Here is a 27,605-nt window from a genome sequence, read left to right as displayed (position 1 = left end):
ACTTGAAGGAATATTATTCAAGAAGATGCAAGGCAGAAGGGCTATTTGAAAGGGAGGCTAGCATGCCTAGGAAGCCTGTAATCATTCTCAGCAGATAGCTGATTATTTGGCAGGAATGTTTGACAGACACGTTTCTCCCAAGTTGCATGGTGAAGATGGACTTCAAGCATGACAAAGAACAGCAAGTGGTAGGGAAACAGTTAACTCCAGAGCTTTTATGATTACTTAAATATTGCCAGGAAGCACATGAGAGCCTCCCAGAGCTGACTAGATATTCTTACAAAAAAAAAAAAAAAAGCCCTGCTTTCATTGATGTAAATTACAAGCCTTTCATCAGAGGGGGACAAAAAGGTGAATGTACAAGGCAAGATAATACAGTTGATTTTCATTTCAAATGCTCGGCAAGACGGTATCATTTTCCTGGTTACAAAGACACTTGGTCATGATTTCAGGGAGCCAGCAGAGTACACAATACTTGTATAAGAAGATGTGAGTTATCTGCCACAAGTAGGTCCCTTAGTGAGTGCTAAACTCTACAGAAACTATCTCCAGGCTGAGAAAACCCAGTCAGCGCTGTAACATTAGGTTTGTTTTTTAGTTTGGTAAATTTCCCACAGGGAAATTTAAATCTCATGACTTAATGGTGCTTTTAGTGAGTAATTATTTATGAAGCTAGTTTCATACTTATTTCATAGGATAGAGAAATTACACCAAGTTTAAAACACAGAGAGAAAGTAAAGTCCAATTTCAAAGTAGATGACAGTAGACTTCTTACTCAGCTGCTTGTAATGTAATTACTTTCCATTAAACAAGAGGAATAAGCTATGTACGTAAGTCAGGCCACTGATCCCAAATCCCAGGGCTCATCCTCATTTCTATCAATCAGCAACGGTTTAAGGGTTGTATTTTCTCATTTTCATCACTCATTGCATTCTTGGATCTACACTGATAGCTCCTTTTACCTATCATGCCTTTAGCTCCTCCCTTTATGATCTGCATTTATGCTTGCTCTCTAGTCAGTTTTTCAGGGTATTTGCTATTTATGGTTATTAAATGATTTTCTATGGCTCTCGAATTAAGATCAACACTCTATGTATGTTGTATGTTTCTATACGTGTGCAAGTGCACACACCCGTGAGTGCGTGTGTTGAGGGGAGGGCTCTACCCTGGGTGTCTTCCTCTCCCTCCATCTTATTTTTAGACACAGGGTCACTTCACTGAATCAAGAACTCATGATTTCGTCTAGACAGGTGGCTAAGTGAACTCTTGAGATCTCCTTGCCTTCTCCTTATAACTTTGGTGTTATAGACTCAAATGTGTCACCATCAGATATCATATTGTATAATATCATATCATATCATCATATCATAGAATAATTGAGTTGTGTTAACTCTGTTCTTAAGTTTCTTTAGAAGGTTTGTACGTTAACTAGTGTGTTTGTCATGTACAAAAGTTTGATGTCATGTTTCAAAGTGCACTAATTCATATTGCATACTTCTTTATCATGTTGGTTTTACTCTTTAATTTTTGTACTTCTATATAGTAACTACAAATCTCGCTGGCAATTTATTTTCCCTTGATTTCTACAATTAAAATAGAAAATATTATTTGGGGCAGAAGAGATAGCTCACTAGTTAAGATGAAGTCCTCTTCTTACAGAAGACCTGAGTTTGGTTCCCAGCACCCACATCAGGCAGCTCAAAGCCACCTGTAGCACTGTATGCCTCTGGCCTTCCTGGAGACTTGAACTCATGTGTACATAACTTATATACATAATTTAATAATCATAACAATTATTATTTTTAAATAGGAAATATTATAGCTCCAGCTACTCCCACTAACTTTTCATTACCTCACTGTGTTTGATTTATTCATGTATGTATATGGTTTTTATGGCCAATTCTTTTAAATGTGTATCTTGTATATGCCTTTATTTAGGGGGATTTTCTTATGAGATTTAATCTTTTATTAATTAATGTATTAATTTTATTATTGGTTATTAAGTAATCATTTAATTAATTTCAATGATATTGTGACAATTTCTCAGCTTTTTATTCATATCTTAATACTGAACAGTTGTAGCATGTCTCCTAAACTTAACCTAACCACTCTGGTTTCTGAGTTCCGTTGCATTCTATGCAGCAGAGTTTTGGTAAAATGTTTGTTAATGAAAGAATATATTGATATTTCATTTATTTCTTAAATATGTAAGTAAATTGGTTAAAGAAAATTCAGAACTACCCGTCTGTTCTCAAAGACATTTCATGCTTTCCCATCTTCATGTTCTGCTCAAAATTTCCTCTTTTTTGTCAACAACCTGAAAACTTGTACATTCTCTCCAAAGAGATGTCTCTTATGCAAGGGTTTCACTCCTCAACTAAGGAAAGAAGTTAGTCAACATGTATGTCAGTTTACAACTGTGAGTTTAAAAGTACTGAGGAGCTTGTTGCTAACATTTACAAATAAATATTTTAAATATTAATATTTATTATCTTTGGTGTGTGTACTTGTAAATGTGTGAAAAATGAAGTAATTGTGCCATAATAGCCCCGTTGTCTCTACTTATGATCCTTGCTTATAATCTAGTTGTAGTGGCTGAAGAAATGGCTTAGTGATTAAGAGCACTAGCTGCTAAGTTCAGTCAACCAAATCGATAGAATGTGCTTTACAATTGCCTGTAACTCCAGTCCTTGGGAATAGAACGCCCTCTTCTGGACTCAGAAAGCACCTGCACACCTGAGGAACACATACATTCAGACAGGAACACACACACACACACACACACACACACACACACACAACTTAAAACATTTTTAAAAATTTAGTTGTAATTCACCTCAGTACACACCACTTCTTTGTCATTAGAGACCATCATATTTCTGTGTGGCTCCTGGAAATATTTATAGTTTTGGGATGTGGATGAGGGACATTTTTTTTGAAGCTCAGTGTTGTGGATTGTTGTTGGCTTAGGCCACAGAATGAGATGTTTACGTATCTCCTTCCACTTGCAGCCATCAGGTCACCAGACGTGCAAGAATAAACTAGTAAACTAATAAACGTTAAGCTACAGGCAGCTATATTTTAACTGAGTTACATTGTTAACCGTAGCTTGTTACAATTTTATAATTCATCAAGACACGGAATTATAGAAGTAACATGATGTCATATACATATTTAATATAAAAATAAAAATTTAATAATAATAAAAAAATAATAAAATTGGTCTAAATCTGTTTTGTGTGTTACCACACGTATTTGTTAACACAGTAATTGCTTAAGCAGTATAACCTGAAAGAATGAGTCTGTGGGTGAGAAGTGCATGGTTGATGAAAATTGAATGTCCATCACTACAATTAGATTATCACACAAACTATTGAACGCTGCGAGTGTAAGAACCTAGACTGTTGCTACAGTCATTATACTGTGATGGCTTTGTGCAGAAAGCCAGCACCCAGATGCTGAATACACAGTATAATTCTCAGTCTCACTTGTTTTGGGGAAAAGGAATAGAATTGGTTTTCAGGTAAATTAAAAATTCTTAGTTTTTATATATGTAACATTTGTTATTTAATTAGAAGCAAAGTAATATAAATTGATGTGTGGGTTATTAGAATATGAGTCACTATTTGCTTAGCTTTTATTTCCTGGTTAGAGCTAGTATCGTATTTGCGTGAATTCACAGTATTGATAAATGCTGGGTGACTGAAGAGTTGCTAAGGTTCAGCTTCATGGGAACACTCCTAAGTAGGCTATGTGAGCTGTCAAGAAGAAATAATGGATGAAATCTTACAACCGCAGTTTCAGGACCTATATAGTTTCATTTCCCAATTAGCTGGAGACAGTGCTCATTCCTCAGGACAGTGCCATAGGGAGGGAGCCTTTCATCCACCACACAAACTTTGATACTGGCTGAGATTATGGACAACACTGAAAGAAGGTAATCAATATGCAGGCAGAGCATACATTAAAAAAAATATGATCTCAGTTGACGCGGCCACTCTCTAGAGAGCTTTATAAAAGAGAACAAAGAGAATAGTTCTTAGCATTCAAAAGCATAGTTCGCTTTCTCTCGGCTCACCCTGCCTGCACACGTTTTAATGCTTCTCACAAGATGAGCATCCAAATGTGAGAGAAAGCCAGTGGATGCGACAGTATGTCGCTCCTGGTCAGTGCATGATGACATTCTGTGAGGGTCTACCCTGAGTATCATGCAGCTCTTTCTTTGCTACAGCAGGATACTACGAATGCAGGAGCAGTAAGAATAAAAATAATAGTAATATTTTTCTTCTCAGAAATAGATGCCAAAGGATTCTGTGAAAATGTTTCCACACAATTACACAGATATCCTTGTTCAACAATTACTCATCAAATATAGATTCATTGTTCCTTGGTTACTTGTGAAAATTTTGTCTTTTAGAACAAAGGATATATTTTAGGAAGAGAATGACAAAATATATTTTTGAGATCTTTATCAGGTTAAGAAATGAAAAACCATATACTCTTTCTTTTCATCAAGCTTTGAATTGAAAGTCCCTAATTCACCTGTCTGCCATCCTTCCTTTTGTTTCAAAGTGTCTTGGCTTCCAGCTTTGGTAAAGAAAAATTATTATGCTTAGAAAAAGTAGTGGGTAAATATGCATATATGTAGATGGGGGTTTTTTGAATGAAGACAAATGGACATGAACATCCTCCTGTTTTGAGACAGATTCTTTGAATCTGTAGCCTAAAAAGCTTACATTGTATCCAAGGTTTTCTTTAAATTTTCCACCAATCTCTTGTCTTAGTCTATCAAATGTTTGAATTTCAGATGTAGTCATCATGCCTAGGTGAACAAGAGTAGTTTTTGAAGTTCAAAATAGATACTTTACTATGTGAAATTGACATTGAAAAATGTGCATGTTTTTGTTATTTTCTCATTATTTATTGAATAATACAAAAAGTAGGTTAGTTCAAATAAAAACGATGTTTTCAAATATAAGAATGATAGAAGTCAATACTTAAACATTTTATGACCTATTTGCCACAAGTGAAAATCACACTTAAGATGGGGAGGGTGGTGCACACCTGTAATCCCAGCACTCAGGGAGGCAGAGGCAGGCCTGTCGCTGAGAGTCTGAGGCCAGCCTTGTCTACAAAGCGAGCCCAGAACCCCCAAGTCTACACAGAGAAACCCTGTCTCGAAAAACAAAAAAAAAAAAAAAAAACAAAACAAAACAAAATCACAGCTAAAAAGAATAATTTAGTTTAAAATTATCTTCATGCAATACAAATAAATGTTACTGCGGAAAAGCAATCAAAAGCTTATCCTGAGTGTGGTAACCCAGACCCAGAAAGACAAGCATGGTATGACATAAGTGGATATCAGCTGTAAAGTAAAAGACAATCATACATTGGCCCAGACTAAGAAGGAGGGTGTAAGGCGGGGGCGGGGGTGGGTGCGGTGGGGTGGGACGAGAGGAGTGGGGAGGCAGGGTGGCGGGGAAGATCTTCCAGGACAGGGAAATAGAATATATTTCACAGGTGGACTGGTGGTGGGTGGGATTGGGAAAGTAGGAATCAGGTAGTGGGGAGGGAGGGACAAAATACTGGGAGAAATGACTGGAATTGGGAGGCATTTTGGGAGCAGGCAGAAACCTTGTTCAGTGGAAACTCCATGGAATATATGAAAGTAATCCTAGAAAAGACTCCTAGTGACAGGGAACACGGAGCCTGAACTGGTCATCTTCTGTAGCCAGACAAGGCCTCGAGGGGAGGTAATGAATGGGACACCATTCCAGACACAAAACTTCCTACCTACAGTTTGTCATGCCTGCAGAGTGTGCTGGGACGGGGGCCTAGCAGAATTGCCATCAAAGAAGCCAGAGAGACTTCATCCGGCAACTGATGGGAGCAGATGTAGAGTCCCACAGCCAAACATTAGGTAATACTGCTAAGGAGGGGGAGGAAGGATTAGAGGAACCAAAGGGGTCAGAGACACAGCGTGAGAACACGGCCCACAGAATCAACTGACAGGGGTGCATGGGGACTGGAGAGATCGGGGAACCTGTAATGGGTCTGACCTAGGGCCTTTCCAAGTGTGAGGAGTAGCTCGGTATTCTTGTGGAAATTTTAACATGTCCCCAACTCTTTTGCCTACTTGTGGGACCCCGTTCCTCCTACTGGGCTGCCTTGTCCAGCCTTGATGTGATTGATGGTACGTTCCCAGTCTTATTGAGAGGAGGAGAGGCTCCAGGGAGGGGAAGGGAGGGGAAGCTGCGGTTGGGATGTAACATATGTGAGGAGAATACAAGGAACTATCTCAAACATTCTGGAAGTGCGCTAGTGGCCAAGGAGGACTTACTCTGATTTGGAAGATGCCGTTTACGGATTCCATTTTAGTGGTTTGAACACGGTTTCTGTCAACTTTACATCCATTTTCACAATCAGCATCGTGTCCTGTTAAACGTTTGCGCAGGAAAATGTGGCTCTGCTGCAGGTGATGTGGGTATGTGTAGAGGGGCTCTCTGAGGGATGCTGACCCACACACATATTGACACTATCGTACCGCTGAGCAAGCAAGTATGAACTTACAGGAAAAGAATCCTTTGCGATTCTGATTAATTGATACGTAATCATGTTTCAAACCAGCTTTATAGTAGTGTGGGAAGGTGAGAGGGCAACATGGCTACGGCAAAGTGGTTACAAATATGAATCTTTGCTGTAGGCTAGAACAGGAGCAGCAAAGGCGATTTTCTGAGGTTATACTTGGTGATGTTGTGTAAAGTAGGTGGACGACGGCAGATTCCGTCCTACTTTACACGTGCTTCTCAGTGGAACACAGGGACAGCTATGGTGGTATGTTGGCGGGGTGCCTAGGGTCTGCTAAGTAAAGAAAAGTCTACAGCTGAAGAATTACAGATCACCCGAAAGTCGGTTTTGGAGTTAATAGGATTTCTCCAGGAATTCTTAGATTATCTAATAATTGAGGTTAGAAGTTTTTACTGCATTCTATCACTCCAGGGACTATAACATTTGGAACAAGGCAGTATCTCTTTCACTTTCATGATAGTCTCATATTCTAAAATCGCAAATTCAAAATGCAAGAAATAAAAAAGTAGTTTTGGGTATCATTAGAAATATATATATATATTCATTTGTGCTGCACAAAAGGCAGGGTATGCAATGGTTAGGACTACCCTTAGTTAGCTTTCCTAACGCAATCTCTCCATGCCTTAGCTTCCAGTGTTTACAACTGTATCGTAGTATCAATTTAATAATGTTAGTATGAGAATAAATGCATTCCTATCTCTATCTCTATCTCTATCTATCTATCTTTCTATCTATCTATCTATCTATCTATCTATCTATCTATCTATCTATCTATCTATCTTTCTATCTATCTGGGGATGGTGGTAGAATATGCTTGAGACCTCAGAGTTCTGGAATCTGAGGCAGGAGGAATGACTAGAGCTTGAATCAAGGCTGTATGACATGATGAGTTTCAAGACACCCAGAGGTAAAGGGTGAAGCCTTGTCTCAAAAAAAAAAAAAAAAAAGCAACTACAAAAATCTTATCATTGTGCATAGACTATGTAAATATTATTATTAAGGTAAAACAAATGAATACACATATGAAATGTATATGCAAATATTAAAATGTACATTATGCCTTGTATTACCTTTCTTTACAATATAGATAAACTCATAAATGCAAATTGTTTCTCTTGAGACAGCATGAAAGACATATTATGATAATAAATGAAATGGGTTATTAATATAATACATGATTATATTCCTATAAGTCTCGGCAGTGCATTTACCAAACAAAGGAAGGTCTAAGTGTCTTATGAAAATGGTAAATTACAATACAAAAGTACAATTATACTCACATAACACTTGTAATGTAGTATAATACCTAGTTTTATATGCTTTCCCAATGCATCAGGAGTTATTGCTAGAGCAGAAGTGAGGTAAAAATGTGATGTTTGCAGCATGCCATGTTGACAGGACACTTGCTCAGACTGGGAAAATGAGGAGCAAATGGTAGGATGTCTAAGAAAGAAGAGTTTGTGGGATATGAAAAATATTCAAGCACAGGGGTATCTGATGTAAGAGGCTGTAGTAAGAGACAGGAGTTCCTTTGTCTCTGAAAGAATCTAAACAAAAGGCTTCATTAGATAATAATACTGTGAAGTAGGATTCAGATTTAGAGTAGAGTATTGGAAAATATGATTTAAAATTTTTTTTAAATTATTAATTTATGAATATATGTGATATACATATTTATAATATACCTAGGAAAGTGTTTTTGTCTTTTTAATTACCAAATACTTAACTGGCAAAGGTTGCATATATTCAGAGGAGAAAATGTGCTGATTTGAATAGTTTCTAAACTGTGTACTGATTACCATACTCAAATTGATTCACACAGCCTCCACATTCCAGCTGCATTTGGGTTTCTCAGAGTGTTTCCAACTTCTAGTTGAAGTATGTTCCTTTTGGCTAAACCACCATTACCTTCTTCCCCAGCCTGTTACTACATTTCTACTCTGTACTTCTAAGATGGTTGACTTTTAAAACTCTTCCCAAGTCAGAATTTAATGAAATACATAAGGATTAAAGCGAAATCATTAAGGAAAAACAGTAGAGGATTATTTTTTACACAGTTTTTCAAAACAATCCCCTATGATACAAATATTTGCATATATGGCACCTAGACATGGACATATGTGTGGATAGACATAGAGAATGGTTCTGTATACATATTATATTGTTATTGAACACATGTTATATTTAAGAAAAAGATACTTTAGAAATTAATGTGCACATTTTTGTTACTTTCCTACTTTGTAAAGGAAAATAATTCTTACATGCATTACTGAATCACCAAGCAAAGAAGAATACAACTGTTTGATCAACCACTTAACAAAAAGCATGTCTTAAATTCTAAGATGTATTTCATTTGTTATGTGTCACATACGTTTGGAGTTTAAAGACAAAAGCCAGAAAGCTTAAAGTGTCATGGGTACAGGCGTGGAAAGTATGTCATTTTCTGAAAGCTTTGTCCTTGTCCAGGGTCCTGCACGCTGCATGTCTATGTTCTCTATGCACTGACCCCAAATGGCCATGACAAGTAGATGAGGGGTGAAATTCTCGAGTGCAGTGTCTGGCAAGTGGTACTTAGTGATTGTGGTTACTAGTGCTGAACTGTAAGTACCAGGCTATAACATGAGTTAGTCCGCAATTTCTGTAAGCAATCCGACTGAATGAGGGCTACATATCTCTGTGATTCTATATATGCACTTCTGCTTTTACAAATCACAAAAACAGCAGGCCAATCAGATTATGTCAGAGGCAGTCCTCTTCCCATTACTGTGTAACCCACTTGGAAACTGAACTGCCATGGGCTACATCTGTGCAGGAGTTCTAGGTTATCTCCATGAATAGTCCTTGGTTGGAGTATGAGTCTCTGGGAAGTTCCCTGTTTTCAAATTTTCTTGTTCTGTTGCTCTCCTTGTGGAGTTCCTGTCCTCTCCAGCTCTTTGATCACCTTCCCCTGAGGGGGGAGCAGCCTTACCAGGCCACAGAAGATGACAATGCAGCCACTTCTGATGAGAACTGATAGTCTAAGATCAGAAAGAAGGAGAGGAAGACCTCCCCTATCAGTGGACTTGGGGAGGGGCATGCATGCAGAAAGGAGAGGAAGGGTGGGATCGGGAGGGAAGGAGGGAGGGGCTTATGGGGGTACAAAATGAATAAAATGTAATTAATAATAATAATAAAATATAAAAAAACAAATCACAAAAACAAAGGAAAAGTTTGTGTTCTAATGAGCTTATATTACATACATGTGAAAGATCAGGACATTTTCTCTGAAGATACCAAGTGTAAGTGTTAATAAATTTCTTAATTTAAAATACTAGTTCTGGATACAAGGGGATTGCATTAAGGAACTGACCAAGCTGTGAACTATGCCTGGACATAAGATAGGAGAAAACTGCATATGTACGTGGTACCCTCTAGTGGCTACAGCAAACACTGTTCTTTACATAGGTTAAAATATGCAATGAACATTTGCCGTCAATGTATACACTTGGGGACCTTGGAGGGCTAATTTCAAAACCTTTCCATTTTTCTTAACTAAGAGTAAAAGCTGGAGGGTTACATGTGAATGTTATACATTCCACCCCCCAGTGATGAGAACAGCCCAGTGTTTACCAGTGCCACTGCCGTTTTAGCTTATCACAACGTCTGTATCCAACAACTGAACAGTACGTCTAAAAACACGAGTCTTTCTAAAATAGGTTTGAAAGGTCATGTTAAAGTTGTCTTCACAAATTAAACTACTAGTGTGCACTTGTAAAGCATAAGAGACAGTTATGAATTATGTGTTCATGTGTCAACACATTTAATCTGAGCAGTAATGCTAAGAGAGTTGACAGAACTGAAATTGTAATCTTTGCAGGACGGAAGCTATGGATCTTTGAATGAGAGTCAAGAACAACCATTCAATACATAATTAGTCCTGATGTCTGCCTTCTCAGATCACAATTCTCCTGCTTCTAATGTGTTGAGTCTCTTCTCACATGAATCTATTATACTGAATATATACTGTCATCTCGGTGTGTATTCTTTTAGCTGGAAATGATGGTATAATGTTCATAAATATATACCCCAAAGAAACTCGTGCACTTATGTTCTTATATGGATTGGTAACCGTGTATACTTTAAGCCAATATTCAGCAAAGAGCAGAAGGCAATAACATTTACTCTGTGTGATCTGCTCGTGTCTTTGTTTTGGAGGCCGGGATCCTTACAGGCCAGGCTGGCCTTGAGCTTACTGTATAGCTTCAACTGGCCTTGAACGTCTGACTTGCTGTGTTTGTTCTTTGATAGGAAGAATTAGAGGCATATACCTTCTTTCCTGTCCTATGGTACACATGTGGATGCCAAAAGAAAACCTTCAGGAGTCAGTTCTCTTCTACTCTGCGGATACTGTGGCCTGAATTTGACTGGTCAGGCTTCACAGCAAGAACTTTTACCCACTGAGCCGTCCATATCCCTGGCCATGACTGTCCTGTCCTAACTTTTGACCGGGGGTTGTCAATGCTGAAGTATTTGGTCAACTATCACAGTACAAAAGATTATATAGAGTACTTATTAAAAGAAAGTGTGGGGCTTCGTGATACTTTAAAAAAAAAAGACACAATTTCTTTAAAAGCATTGCTCATAATCCACCAACCTACATTCTAGAACTGAGTGGATGGCACAGACTCTCAAAACTCAATAGCTTTTACGGAAGAAGCATGGAAGTTTCCAAGATGATGATGCTTTCAAACTATGATCTGTTTTGTTAAGTTGTCCCCAAAGTTTTAATAATGAAAACAAAACAAAACAGTCATACGTCACAGCAGGGGGCTGATTTGAGGCTGCTTATGACTAACAACCCAGCTTTTGCTGTTTGTAAAGTGGAACAGGAAACACTCTGAATTAATAAGTTTCAATGAGAGTTTATCTCGTTTAATAAGATGTGTTTGATACCTACTTGTTTTCTGATTTAGTGAAAAAGCATCATCAATAAAATTTACCTAAATTTAGAGCAAGTGATTGATCGTAAACAAAAGAGAACCTGTCATGTTTAAGTTAATGTGAAAATAATTTTGGCTAGAAATTCATACGAAAAAACTGACCGTTCATTTAAAAGACACCGGAGTCCTTATTCTGTTTGAAGGATTCTCCAAACTCTATCTTCAAAATATAATGTGACTGCATGAGATTCTCACAATGTCAATTTCCTTGTGGAAAAAAGCCTCATTCTAGAGGATGTGATCTTAATGTCTGGACTTTCAGTAAAATTTTATATAAATATAATTATATTATACATATATATGGCAGAAAATTAGAATGAGAATATTATCACAATGGTAATGTCAGTGATGTGCTCATGAAAGTGTGGATAGGCTTGGTTCAATGCGTAATTTAAAGTGGAAAATTAATGTTAATTATTCATATGTTTTATATGCGTTGTGCTGGCTAGTTATTATGTCAGCATGACACAAGGCTTTCATGTTGGAGAAGGAAATGTCAGTTACTAAAATGCTTCTCCCACCAATTTGGCTTAGGCTGGCTCATTTTCTTGATGGATGACTTATATGGGAGCGCTTACCTCTCTGTGGACAGGACCATCCCTGAGCTCGTGTGCGCTATGAAACTCCAGGCCGAGCAAGCCGTAAGGACAAGTCAGTAAACAACACTCCTCCATGGACTCTGCATCAGCTGCCACCTCTAGGTTCCTGATCTGTTGAGTTCTACCCTGACTTCCCTCAGGGATGAGCTACATGTGGACATGTAAGCCAAATAAACCTTTCCTCCCTGAGTAGCTTTTGCTCATGGTGTTTCATCACAGCAATTGAAACCTGAACTAACAAATGCATTATCAAAACTACCATGTAATTTTCCATTCTTTTTTTCTTTTCACCATTATGAAAAAAACTTCCATCAAAGCCTTTAATTTCCTAAAACCAAAACTAAAACTATGCTTCCAGTTCTGATAATTTAGGAGTCCACGACTCACACCACAGAGAAATTGACCATTACCACCTGAAGTTTTCCACTAAAGTACGTTTTTACCCTTCAATCAATAGAGCATTTAAGTTCATATGTATAGTTTTCATTGAGTTTAAGTGTTCTAATCCATATTCCATAAAAGAAAAAAAAAAGAGAGAATTCTTTTTTGGAACATTTGAATGAGCAAAACAACATGATTTTTTTGGCTTAAAAGTTCTCAACATTGAAAACCCTACCCTAGTGCATTTCAGTTAAAATTAATGTTTAAACAGGAAAAATGTACAATAATAGAAAGAGGTATGATAAACATTTGCATAAAGTCTTATTACAATTAATGCTTCTTAAAACATGTTTGATCCTTCCATGAAATGAGTGAGTAATATGCAAACTTCAGGGAAGGTCATGGATATGCTAATTCATGCTGGATTTACATTGCATAGCACTGTAAGGTTCCAAGCTGAACACATTGTGACTAAAATAAGTACAATTTCCTTCCCGTCATTTAAAACCACTCTTTTTAATTACTTATTCACCTTTTCCTAAACTTTCCAGAAAATTGTACATGAACTGGCTATTTACCTTGAAAAGTATTTTGCTATATATCACCTCAAAAAAGTGTTTTAAGATAGGGGAGCCTTTCACATATAGTGGGTCACACTGGGGGCCGTAGCTTCAGATCTTATGTGAAAATTATCTTAAATCATAATCACTGGAAAATTTTATAAAAGAAAAGTCACTTTACACGGTCATAGAAATTATTCATCAAACATTAATAATTGTTTATAATGACAATTTTATAGCTTTAAAAATATACATGGGACTTTTTTTTTTGGTCTTAATTTATATTCTAGTGAGGAAAGAGGCTGCTTTGGATAATTGGTGCAAACATCTCCACCCTCCTCCTCTAGGCTAAGATGCTGCTATTGCATAATATAACAGGTCAATCATCTGGTAGGCATCACGTCTTCTTGCAGGATTCCCACACTCAGATGGCTGCCAATGGGGATGCCAGCGAAGCGTTATGCAAAGCCCCCCAAACACTTTGTAAACTTGAAGCTTTGAGCACAATGGTAAAGTTCAGTTCTGGAAAAAGATAGTGTACTGAATACACAATAAGGAGCTTTGTCTGTCGGGGCTTCTGTTGAGGGAGAGGGCTACTTAATCTCCCCATTTACCCTGGGGATTCTAACTGTTTTAATGTGTCCTTTTTGAGAGTCTGTGAACTGTAGAATATATGCTGGTAACAACTTTGTTTGGGGCTTTCCTCCGAAAAGCCCAAAGCTGCCAACACAAGAAAGTTAGACCAGTAGTGCTAACAAACACAAAGGGGACCTTGAGCTGTTTGTGCAAACTGCCTGGCTAGAGTTTCATGTCATGCCTTGATGAAGGATCTAATTCTTTGGCTCATTTCTTAGGAATCTAGCTTTTGTGGCTGTATGGGAAGGACAGCTTCTTTGTCAAATTAGGAAAGAACAGGAAGATTTGATATGACATAAAAAAACCCATGACTCTTAAAATATTAAAGGTATCACACTATATAATTTATGGGAAAACAATGATATATCATTCACTCTGTATTAGGGTCTATGAATATCACATTTTACAACGAGATGATGCGATGAAATTTTAATATTATTTTTCTATTATCATTCAATACCATAAGTAGCTAGAAGAAAATATTACATAAAAAACTAACTTCAGTTAATCCTTTTAGAACCCAAAAAGCTTTTATGTAAATCTATTTAAAATTTTCAAAATTTTGGAAAATTATGCATGTTATTTAACTGAAGACATATAAGATGCAAGAAGGAAATTTAACAGGTAGGTGAAGTAGTTATTCTATTTAAGCATTCCTTATTCCATCTTATCTAAATGCCTAGAACAGATCTGTTAGTTTCTGGAAGTGTCTTTTATTAACTACTGAAAATCATTTGTGGTCATGGAAATCATTAGAGCCCAAGCAGAAAATTTAAGAATAAACAACAACAACAACAAAATAAGATTTTTCTAATCCAACATATTATAAATTCTCATTTATCAAATATAAACTGAACATGTGATAAGAATAAGTGTATGTGAATCATTTTCAAATGAAAATGGCAAAACAGTTACTAAGAGTTTTGGATTAATGCAATGAAAGAGAAAAATCTGGATGTAGAAATGGTCACAGTGTGTAATGGTTAAAGGGCCATGAGCATCACAGTGTGGCTAAATTAAATGCTGCATCATCCAAGTAGCAATCCCAGAGTGTTTTCTTCTTTCTGTGTTACTCGGTATCCCACCGTGACTCCCTCAGCAATCTCCTCACCACTTTCTCACATTCATGCCTCTTGACTTATTGCTTTACTGAGGTCTACAGTCTGGACAAAGACCACATGAGCTTATATGGGGATTAAATTTTCTTTATCTGGTGTAGTCTCTTTTTCTGCTGTGAAAGAGTTTGTGACTTCTGGTGAGGCACTCAGAAATGTCATGTGTGCAAGTTGGGGAGGTCCCACTAGTTTATTTTAAACAATTACTTTTTTTTTTTTATGAATATTGACCAACAAAGAGTAGGCAAGGGATAGAGGAAAAAAATAGACATATTATGATATTTGGTTTTGGAGTATAAAATAAGGGTGTTAAAAGAGACACAATATGTTTGGTTGTAACTTTCAAATGTATTTTGTGTATATTTTTGAAAATAATTTATTGTTTCTCTATATCTACATTTATCCATCCATCCGTCCTAACTACCTATCTGTTGGTAAATTCTACATTCTGTATCTATGGCTTACTATTTTTTTTTTCTACATAAAATTAAAAAAAAAATCTGTGAAACAATTTACATCTGAAAAGATAATAATCAGGGAAAAACAAACATTCAACCATAATATTTTCAGTTCTTTACTAAAATAGATGTACATTCAGCTAAAAACTCAGCCAAAAGTAAATTCTTGCTGAGAAACAGTAGTGAGTGCAGCCTAATTCAACTTAACATCAATATTCTGACTTCCACACAGTGAACAGAGACAGAGTTACTGTACAAGCAAAGAAGAGTTCACCTGTTCCAACTGAAACACCCTTTTACTCAAAAGTACCACCCAAATCAATGATGGACCATTCTGCCAGGTTTCTGTACAGCTTGACAGATACTTTGGGGTGAACGTACACACTGAAAGACAGGTGTCCACTGTATCCACTGAGTTTCAGTGGTAGCTTGTGCTGCACTCTGAGAAAAACTCATACAGAAGAGTTTTCTGACATCATGAATTATACCTCATTTTATTTTAACCTCAACATTGGCATCAAATACTCTGAACCCTAACCTTAACTCTGGATGGCTCCAGAATGACTAGTTAAAACATCACCATGTGTGATTGGTGGTAAGATGGTGTAGTTTAGTGTCTGAAAGAATAGTTACAGAGTTGCTGGATTTAAATTGTGACTTTTACCATGTATTTGTCTGCTGACCATGTGCAACACAATTATTCTATGTTTCTGCTTCCTCCTCTGAAAACGATGACAAATAACAACTCAGATTTTGCGAATGTTAAACACACCTAAAAGTTAGTGGATTCTTTGAATGTGATGGGAATTTTAAAAATCACTAGCACATTTTATAAGACACTTGTGAATTAAGTTTGTTACATTTTAAGTAATTAGCCTAAAGACACATGATTTTTTAAATGTGGAGTGTGATTGTTTGGTCCAGAAAATTGTATTTCAGAACCTATATTCTTATCCAGTTCATGAGATCTCTGTATGCATTATCTCTGTATGTATTATCTGTACATAGAGTTGTCTGTAAAGGCATATTTAATTTTAGGCATAAGGGCATAAGAAACCTACAGACCTGCTGGGACATGATAGAAATTGGACATATTTATTGATTTATTTTCTCATAAGAGAAAAAGTCAATGTTGAACACTGTGAACTTCATAAATTATGTTTAATATAAAATTACATTCCTAATATAACAAGTCCTAATTCATAGCAAATACTTGAGCTGCCAATATTTTAGCTCTCTTCTTAGAAATTTATTTGGAGCTATATATTCTGTGTGAAACCAATACTCATTCCTTTAGTTATGATTTCCTTGGGTCTATAAACAGTAATTAAAAAAAAAAACGTTCCAAATTCAACATCCTAAAAATTGCATACTTGATAAAGTAGGATTTTCCTACTGAGTGATTCTGAATTTTTCTCCTGAAGGTATTTACACTCAAATTATCATTGCAAGGTATCTTAATCTATGAAAATCTGAAAATACTAACATACATGACTGAAACATAATGAGTCATGTTGATTTAATTTACAGTTTGGGTAGTATTCGATTTTACTTTCATGTGGTTTCAATGAAATAACTTGATCTAAGATTCAGCTGAAAGAATTTATAGGCAGCTTGGCCAAAAAAAAAATATTTTTCAAAGTACAGACAGAGTGAAGAAAGGGAAGAATTTTCCCTGATACACATAAGAAAGTGGTGACCTACCCTTGTGTGAGCCTGCTCTTGCCACATTTATCCATTTCAATGGCATTGAAACAGTCTGTCTTGCCTTCTTTTGGCATCAGAGAGTGAATGGAATTCTGTTCCTGTGGCTTAAAATAGCAAAATACAGTAATTTTTATCAATGAAAGAAGATAACAGAAACTATGCGTAGCCATGTGCTAAGGGAGGGTGTCACATATAATCTAGCCTCAGAGAAAACACTTGACTTCAGTGAGTTTGATATTAACGAGAAACAAATAAAGCATAAGTTCTTTATAAGCAAGCCAAGTTTGTAACTTCAACTAAAGTAATAAAAAGGACAACTACCTTGTTTTCTGAATTTATTATTGTATTTGTTGTGCAAACAGCCAGTAAGGGCATAGTACTTACTGGCTGATCAGACATCTCTGTAGCTGTCATGTAGCTCACAATTAAGAAATGATCAGCTGGGTTTGTTCTTGTGTGATTGGCTGGGTGAAATTTTATCCAGGTACCCTGGACAACGATTTAACACTTCAGACTTCTCTAATGTGTGTCATGAGCTCGGGTGGTGGCTTTGTGATCACACTGCAGGACAAACATTTCATTCAACTCAGAGAGAAAATCCTCTTGGCATTTTCTTTCAGAGTATGTGAGCAAAAATCTTGGCTCTCTCACAACTTCTCTGGAAAGCACCAAAATGCCTCACATAAAGTTAATTTGTCATCTGGATCATAAGAGTGAAACTTTGTGATGCTCTTGCTGATTTCTTTTAAACATTGTGTGCAGGGACAATGTGATACTGAAATCCAAAACAAACGAGTGCTTCTCTTAGTCTGACAGGATTTCTTTTTGCAATCTATAAATGGTCTTGAAACACTTTAAATATGTTGTCAACAAATATCACTAACTAATTCTTAGACGAAAGCCACAAAGCCTGGATAAAGAACCCATAAGATTCCCAAGGAAATGACAGATTAGGGTTTAGTATATTAATACAATGGGTAAGTTTAAAGTGTTTTTCAGTATAACTTTCAAGTAGAGGTTTCGTAACATGTATTCAAAGTTTTGACAACTTAAAAACTTTAAAAATCTTTTAGTTACATATGAAAAGAGAAAGGAATATTATGTATGGAGATTTTATCTCTATAAAAATAACTTAAAAGTGTTCAATAGGGAATGTACAACTTCACCAGAATCAAATAGTTATTAGTTGAAAGGGTTCATTTTCAATGTAGTGCAAGAAATAGGCTACCGTGATCTATAAAAAGCTTGTTGAGTTTACACTGGGCGTAATACTGTGTCTGGAAGCCAGTGAGACTGCTTGGATACAAGGATCTGTTCTTAGACATTCTAGCTGCAGACTGTAGAATCTCCACTAGAGGGCGATCATTTGGATAAGTAGAGCTCTTTTCACACACAATAGTGAAAAGGTATAGAAAACTCATGTCTATCAGTGGACTTAGAGAGGGGCAGGGAGGAGATGAGGGACTGTGGGACTCGGAGGGAATGAGGGGAGGGAGCTTCAGCTGGGATACGAAGTAAATAAACTGTAATTAATATATAAATAAAAAGTTAATTTAAAAAAATCTCATGACTGAGTATCAGAATTTCCTCTCCTCCTATTTAATAAATGTTTTATGTGGATGTAAGCAGTCCCTGATTTTTCTACTCATTTGCATGCATGTATATGTATAACATACATAGGTCTCTAAATAGTATTTAAGAGAGAGTTACTCCATAGGCAACAAGTAGTGACAATTGCAGTAAATATTAAGAGCACAACTTCACAAGATTTTTCTTCCTTCTACCCTTCCTAAGGGTATTTCGGAAAACAAGGTCCTAAAACTCCCTATGGATTTACAAGAATTTAAAAATCAATACCTGGACCTCTCACAATATGATCAAACATTTTGATGTGGGGCCCTTAATAATAAAGTTACTCGTAACTATTAGAAATTTTAAATAATTTAAATTTAAAAAATTAAAGGAGTTCTCATATAGAAGTGTAAGAATCATTTTGTGCAATGGGAAAGCGGATACATATTACAACATAGAGGGGATTCCAGACATTTGTTTGTCTCAAGGCACAAATTCACAACCTACATCGTAAAAAGAGCAAAATAGACATCAAGTTTTAAAAGGTATTCAAAGGACTTTCCTAATTTTAAAGCTAAACTTATATTGAATTAATATAAAGAACACTCTTTCAACTTAATCAAGACTATGACTGCTAGTTATTTTTAGAACTGTTTAAATTTCCTATTAATATTAAGGCACATTTCCCAACCTCTTTTGGTATTTTTGATAAAGTACATTTGACTGTAAGTCATTTTTTTCCCCTCTGGAATGAAGTAACAGGAATGGCTTCAATGTATTCTTTGTCTTCCTGCCTTCTTTTCTGACATTCTTCCCTCCTTTGATCCTCTCTCCCTTTCACCCCATCTTTTTCCCCTCTCTCTAATTCTATAATTAGAAAGTGAAAATGGTTGCTAAAGTAAATGTGTGACCTTTGAAATTTAAATGAATATTGATAAAAACATCAGGGGTAAATTCAGAGAACATCTTAGGTGAAAAAAAGTCCCCAAAACTGTTTGTTGGAGAAAGGAAAAAGTAATAAATAGGGTGTAACATAACTGATTTTAATCTGCCTCAGACAGTATTGATAACTGTGTTTATCAAGTGTTTATGTACTGCCTAAAGAGCTCTTTCTGAAGACTTGTTAAGTAAGTGGACAGTTTGTGATTTCCTGGTGTCAAGGGTACCCCCATTTACATATGTTTAAAACTTACTTACTTCGATTGTTGGTGGGAGTGCAACAATTTTGGAAGGAAAAAAGGTTCTCTCTGTGGCCTTCTGTCACAGTCAATAACGGTCTCACAATGCACAGCTCTAGGAGTGGCCCTGACTGTTGTATTCGATTTCACACTAAATTTGGTCTGTTTCCCATGAGACCATAGTTTAACTCTGCTAGTTGGCTGATACGGGAAAGCATTCTGTTACTAGAATATCTCTTATATGCTTCAAGTAAAATAGAATGATTGTCGAGCTGATTCAGAAGTATTTGTTATAAACATCTACCATCTTGTTAACTTGTTTGAGGTTAATTTTGCTTGATGTAGAGCTTAAGCTATTAACAGTACTTTGGACAGGAATTATGGGTAAAGGAAGGATCGGAATGCAGGAAGACTTGAAGCTTGTTTTAGTTGATAATCCGTGCAGAAGTTAAATTGCAGTCTTTCAAGTTTACTTTTTCAAAATATACAAATTCTTACCAATGTTGTAAAAATATGCAGGTTTAAGTTGTATATACTGGATTTCTAGATGTAATTAGTATTTAAATAAACACCATCAGAACTTTTGCAAACAGAGTAGCAGAAAAGCAGGAGACATGTTTTTATCAATGGGCTTGACTTACGTTAGGAGTTTTCTTTTGCCATAAGTAGAATACTAAGTATTCTGAGTGAAGTTATGATATTTAACAGTTATAAATTTAATAGTCATTAGTTTGTGGGGAGATTTATCTGGATAATCATTAATAAAAACTGGTTTCTAATGGAAACAAATAATACTATAATTTATATGTTCACCAATCCTTAAGATGCCAAAATCTTACTCCTGACATCAATTGATGTGTGTACTTGGCAGCGATAATGTCTACTAATTTAAGAAGCAGAAGTGGAGCTGTCTCCTACCTGTCACCTCAGCACTGGGACGCAGAGGCAAATGGGCACAGGTTGAGTCTACAGAATGATCTCTTGGTCATTTTGACCTATAAAAGATCCTGTCTCAAAACAGAGTAAACCAAACCAAAACAAACACATAAAGACTAAAACATTTCAGTCAAACAAAATTAACTACTCAACATGACAAGATTAAGAAAAAAAAAGAAACACGAGAGGATATACATACAATCTGTGGTGGTTTGAATGAGATTGGACCCTATGGGGCTCATATTGACGAACTGTTTGGGAAGGATTAGGAAGTGTGTCTTTGTTGGAGGAGGTGAATTGGTTAGTGTGGGCTTTATGGTTTAAAAACCGGCCCCTGGTTCTGTCTGTCTGTCTGTCTTTCTGCCACCTGTGGATCATGATGTAAAGCTGTCAGCTACTACAGCAGTACTATGCCTGTCTGCTTCCCACCATTAATGTAATGAACCAACCCTTTGAAACTCTAAGGAAGCCCTTAATTAAATGCTTTCTTTTATAAGAGTTGTCTTGGTCATGGTGTCTCTTCACAGTAATAGAACACTAACTAAAACACAATTAAATATGATTTATAGTATGATGCATTTAATTTTTAAAAGATAATTTTAGGAAAGTAGGTTTTTATGTTTGATATACTTTTTCATATTTGCCAGTTAGTAAATGAAAATCCATTGCCATTCATAAAACAGTTTAATCAATAGAGAATATTGTAAACCATAAATTTATTATTCATAATCCCTAAACTCATTACCAGGCATGGTTACTATCTTACTTAGAGTTTCTATTGAAGTGATAAGACATCATGTCCAAAGCAATTTAGGGACGAAAGGGTTTACTTCATATTACAACTAAAGCTGGGTTTAGTGACACATACTTTTAATTTTATCACTGCAGAGGCAGAGGCAGAGCTCTGTGAGTTCAAGGCCAGCCTGGTCTATATTGTGAGTTCCAGGACAGCCAGAAATATAGTGAGACACTGTCTCCAAATAAAAGAAGAACAAAACAAAGACAAAAAATATACCCCCAGAATATTTTATCTTCCAAATATCAGGTTGCTGTCCATCATCTGAGGAAGTTAGGGCAGAACCTCAAGGCAGGAACTTGGAAGTAGAAACTGAAGCAGAGGCCATGGAGGGGTTCAGTCTACTGATTTGCTCTGAATGGCTTCCTCAGTGACCTAGCTTATAGCCTCTGTATCCAGCTGGATGATCTGGGCATTCCCACTTCAATCATCAATCAATCGAAAGGAAAAAAAGTGCCCTAGGCTTGTCCATAGGTCAATCTGTTGGGGGTATTTTCTCAATTGGGCTTTCTTCTTTTCAAAGATTTTAGCGTATGTCAAGGAGACATAAATTAGCCAGCACAACTGCACAGATCTGAAGCCCTAGGTGTGGGGAGGCTAAGTTGGAGGATTTTGAGGTCTGGGAAAGCCTGGGCTGCCCAACTAGGACCTATGTCAAAATAAATAACCAAGTAGATGAATGAATGTATGAATAGAGCAAGAAGGAAGGAAATAGAAGAAAAAAGAAGGTAGAAGTCAGGACGGAAGGCAGGCAGTATGAAATGGAAGGAGGGAGTGAGGGAGGAAAAGTGATCCTGTGAGATGGCTCAGGGTGTCAAGGCGCTTGCTGCCCCAACCTGACAACTTGAGTATTATTCTTGGACACCATAATGGAAAGTGGGAGCCTGTAAACTCTTTTGACTTCCACATATGTACTGTGGCACTTCCAACATGGCACTGGCATAAATACACACACATGCACAAAAGCACAGCAATGCAAACTACCACACATACATATAATAAAATGTAAAATGAAGAGAAAAGAGTCACTGTTCTTGTTTTCAGCCTTTTTAATTAAAAACTTTTAAATTAGAATATAAGTATATAATTCTTTCTCTTCTCCCTCTCCCTGTTACCTGTCTCATGTTCTCTCCTTACAACTCCCCCCTTGTGCTCCACTCTCTCTCAAATTGATGGCCATTTCTATTTTGATTATACATATATATCATACATAAATGCATATATTTGCCTAGATATAGAAGAACAATTTAGTACTGCTCAGGTATATGTGCTTTTGGGACTACCCGTTCCACTTTGATTTGGATAAGATTAGGTGCTTATCCCTGGGAGAGTCCAATTCTCCCTTTCTTAGGAGTCTTCACTGGCCTGTAATTCTTTGTCAAGGGTAGAGGCAGCATGACACTTTCTTTCACTTTCCATATTAGCATGTCTCCTGATAGTGTTTTTGTTTAGGTCTTGTTTAGGTAGCCATATGGTTGGGGTATCAAAGGCTTCCCTGCCATTTCTAGTACATGTAAACTCATTCAGACTTCCTGGTTCTGTGGCTTTTACAACCTTTCCATTCTCTCATCCACAACATTCACTCAGCCTTAGTGGCAAGAAATGGGCTGGGCTCCTTATAATCCCTTGATCTCTGTATAGTGTTGAGTTGTGATTTTGTATAATGGCCTCCATTTTCTATAAAGAGATTTCTTTAATGAGGGAAACAAGATATATTTATCAGCAGATATAAAGAAAAGTTTCAGAATGTAGTGAGGAAGTACACTGGTCTAGTGGTGATGATAGTGAGTTCTCTTCTGAGACCCATTACCTTACCGGCCCCTGCTAGTTGGTCATGTTTTCAGTACCAGACATAATTTTTCTCCTGTTGAGGGTACCTTAAGTCCAATTAGACAGTTGTCTACATCCAAGATATGAGGTCACCATTGCAACATTAGGGGTTCTTTACCATATAGTTAATAGACATCACATCTAGGTAGTACTATTAGTTGCTTCCTTACCTTAGCTTATATAGTGCTTTTTGCTACTATGAAAATTACACCAGAGGAAGGAGGCTTTCAGGAGATCAAGCTTGAATGTTCTGAGTTGTGTTTGAAGTTGTGTTTGAAGTGTATGATATCTGTAGTAATAGGGACTTACCTTCTACCTCTGAGAGACCACCAAGGGCAACAGAAATAGTCTATAGTATTTGTGGAGTCATTTGGACTATCCTGGCTAACAACTATAATGGAGGTTTCTCATGTTCAGTACTGGGCTTTTATTCAACAATTTATGGCTTTTGTGGGAGGAGACAATGTTACCTGAAGTGGTATAATGTTATTTCATATATATATATATATATGTATATATATGTGTATATATGTGTATATATATATGTATATATATGTGTATATATGTGTATATATATATATATATACATATATATACTTAAGTTTAATTTTAGGTAAATATAAAATAAGACAATTCTTTGAGCTTTTAACAAGCATCCTTATCTGTACCTCTCATTACAAATAGAGCTGGATATAGTATCTGTGTACACTCAGTTTGAACATTTGGAATCTGCATTTGAAGTATGAATCCATACAGCTAGAAATTTCAGGCCCATGTTTCATTCATTTGCATAAGCATTACAATGTTGTTGTCCAAAAAGATCACTGCCAATTTACTCTTTAAGGGAGATTGTGAATCATCCTTTTTTTCCCCAATACTTTTATCAAGATGAAGTCACTTCCCTTTAAATAAGCAATGTAACTAATTCTAATTTATATAGACATAAGATGCAAGGCCAAGGAGGCAAACACATAATGACAAAAGGTATTTTACATTTCCCAGAGTGTAGGTACATTCATAAGTAAAATAGTAGGGAACATAAGTAAGAAATTGAAATGTGTGTTTGCTGTCTATTGCCTTTATTAGGGAGGACATATATTTCAACTGTGCTATATACTTCATAATTTTATCTATATATGAGTTTGGGTAGGGAAACTCAATGTAACATTAGGATTCTAACAAAAGAGTGAAAATCTTCTGCAGACTCAAGGAAAGTAAATAAGAACTGATACTCAAAACTAATAAAACTACAAAATATGAAAAATGAAATAGTTTCTGAGGTGATTCAAAGTGGAAATTTTTCATTACTTCTTTTTAATATACCTTACTGACAAGATTTTAAAGGTGAACATAGAATGTATATTTTAAAACACAGCTATAATAAAGATTTATTACTCAATCAAAATTGTTAGAGGTTTGGGAAATCAGTTGTAAATATGTAGAGCAAGATGAAAATTCTTTTTCTCTTGGTGGCTACTGTCTAGACCCTGTAAAATTCACTTTTAATCTTAGGTCACTACCTGAAAGAAATACACTGCTATTAAAATTAATTATTCATATAGATATTTATGGATAATCTATAAATTTATATTACTATACCAAGTAATAAGTAGGACTGAGGGATTAACAAGATATTGCCATTTATATTAAAAACCCCATATTTAATTTAAAGAGGTAAAAATTAAAATTAATTAGAGGTGAAACTGAGGGCCGTTTGTGCCTTCAGTTCTTGAGTGCCTTGAGGATGTATTGTTCTCAAAGGCCACTGAGCTAATTGTCATCATTGTTTTCTTTTGTGTCCTCTATAATTCTCAAATTTGATCAAGATTCAGTGGGAAAACCAAGGTAAACTTTGATAATTTTGTACACCTCTTGATCTCATCTGCATGTTCTTGTCAACGCTTATAGTCTGGGCCATCAGAAGACTTTTGGAAAGATAAATATGGACGATCTTAAGGAAGAGTTGACAACATTATACTCCATAGCTTTTGAGCCTAAAGAAATAGAAAAGGTGAGAGTGGGAAAATTGCTGAAGAATGCTGAAGTGTGAATTTGACACTGCAAGATACAAAGGGGTCATAAAGGCCACAAAACATCAAGGGTGGGGAGGACGGAGATGCAGACTGCTTCGTCTTGATATTTCCCTTCACACAGAACAACATATATGACATGCTCTGTATTAGTCTCAGAAATATTTGCATTATTTCCCCTTGAAAATTGATTTTAATGAAACAAACCTGATTCTAAAGAACTGAAAGATGAGTGCAGTAAACACTAATATAATAGACACAATCAACACAAAAACATGGTCTCATGCAACATTCTGCTCTCAGAGTCTACACATGGGAGTGTTTATAAACATACATGCAAAATCTCTTAAGAACTTCAAAATTGACTCAATTTGCAAGTGGGTTTTTTTTTTCTAAATTATTCTCAGGGACAAACATTTGGTCTATAAAATAAAGACATTATCCAAGTATAAATCTGGATTCCTACCTCTCTCTAGACTCATTCTGATTTAGAAAATGGAACTAAGGTGATGGGTTTTTCACTGGGAGATGTCTATTTGCTTTGTTTCAAGTGATTTAATACTGCATGTGCTTTTTTAAAAAACAAAGCAAGAAGGGCTGGAGAGATGACTAAGATGTTAAGAGCACTGCTGCTCTTGCAAAGGTCCTGAGTTCAATTCCCAGCAAACACATGGTGGCTCGTAACCATCTATAGTGAGATCTGGTGCCCTCTGCTGTTCTGCAGGCATGCAGGCAGGCAGAATACTATATAAATAATAAATTAATCTTAAAGGAAAAGTAAGAAACTGATGAACAAAGGCCAATTTGTGATAATTTTGTGACATGTGATGTTTTGTATATGGAAAATTAAAACTATTTCCAAGTATAGTTTTATAATAAAACTGATATTATGCCTAATAAATTTAAAGTTAACTCTTACAGTTAAAAGAATAGACCATTCCTCCGTTGATGGACATTTGGGCTGTTTCCAGGTTGGGTACAGAAATTGTGGTATTTTTACACAATGGAATACTACTCAGCAATCAAAAACAAGGAAATCATGAAATTTGCAGGCAAATGGTGGGATCTAGAAAAGATCATCCTGAGTGAAATATCCCAGAAGGAGAAAGACAAACATGGTATATACTCACTTATATAGACCCATAAGATATGATAAACATAATGAAATCTATACACCTAAAAAAGATAATCAAGAGAGCGGACATGGGGTAAGATTATCAATCCTCATTTAGAAAGACAGATGGGATGCACATTGAACACATGACAGGAGTCTACTGAGCACATTTGAAAGACTCTAACTAGCAGTGTTTTCAAAGCAAAGACTCATGACCAAACCTTTGGCAGAGTACAGGGAATCATAAGAAAGAAGGGGAGTTAGTCTGATGAGGAAAGGATAGGAGCTCCACAAGGACCAAATATATCTGGGCACAGGGTCTTTTCTGAGACTGACATGCAACCAAGGACCATGTATGAATGTAACCTAGAACCTCTGCTCAGATGTAGCCTGTGGTAGCTCAGTAACCAATTGGTTTCCCATAGTGAGGGGAACAAGGACTATTTCTAACAGGAACTCAATGACTGGCTCTTTGGCCTCCCCACCTCCCAAGGGAGGGGCAGTCCTGTTAGGCCACAGAGGAGAGCTTTGCAGCCAGTCCTGAAGATACCTGATAAAACAGGATCAGATGAATGGGGAGGAGGTCCCCCCTATCAGTGGACTTGGCAAGGGGCATAGTGGAGATGAGGGAGGGAGGGAGGGACTGGGAGGGAATGAGGGATCGGGACACGGCTGGGATACAGAGTTAATAAAATGTAACTGATAAAAAAAAAATAAAATTCAAAAAAAAGGAAAAGTAAACAAAACAAAAACAAAACAAAACAAAAAAAAGAATAGACCATCAATCCATGAGGCATCTATTATTTGCACACCAATCTGAGATCAATTTTTTAAATAGTGTTTGTTTTTTTTTCTTTTAAATTTCACCCAAATCAGTGAGAAAAACACTATTAAGCAAGAAGACAACTCTGAATTCTAATTCACTTTAGGACACTTTCTTTCTTACATCCTTCTAAATCCTTAATATTAGATTATACAAAATATTCAATAACTACCAATTTTAGAAGAGATGAATTACTTAAATTCAGAGTTTCCTTGACCATTTTCAAGGAAGAAAAAGCACAGTTCTAAGCTGTTGGAGATTATTAAAATAAAATATTATTTTTCTTTAGCTTGTGTTCATATT

The 27,605-nt window shown here is 36.3% G+C and overlaps 1 protein-coding gene across 1 annotated transcript in view; it reads right to left on the bottom strand.

Moving 5' to 3' along the window:
* Robo1 (roundabout guidance receptor 1) overlaps positions 1-27,605 on the bottom strand; it is a 740,394-nt gene that overhangs the window by 412,762 nt on the left and 300,027 nt on the right. The gene's annotated exons all lie outside the window — the stretch shown is intronic.

Source organism: Psammomys obesus, unplaced genomic scaffold, assembly GCF_907164565.1.
Source record: "Psammomys obesus unplaced genomic scaffold, mPsaObe1.curated_primary_1811, whole genome shotgun sequence".
Taxonomy (NCBI): domain Eukaryota; kingdom Metazoa; phylum Chordata; class Mammalia; order Rodentia; family Muridae; genus Psammomys; species Psammomys obesus.
The sequence above is the reverse complement of the archived record's forward strand: the minus strand, read 5'-3'. Positions and strand labels throughout refer to the sequence as shown.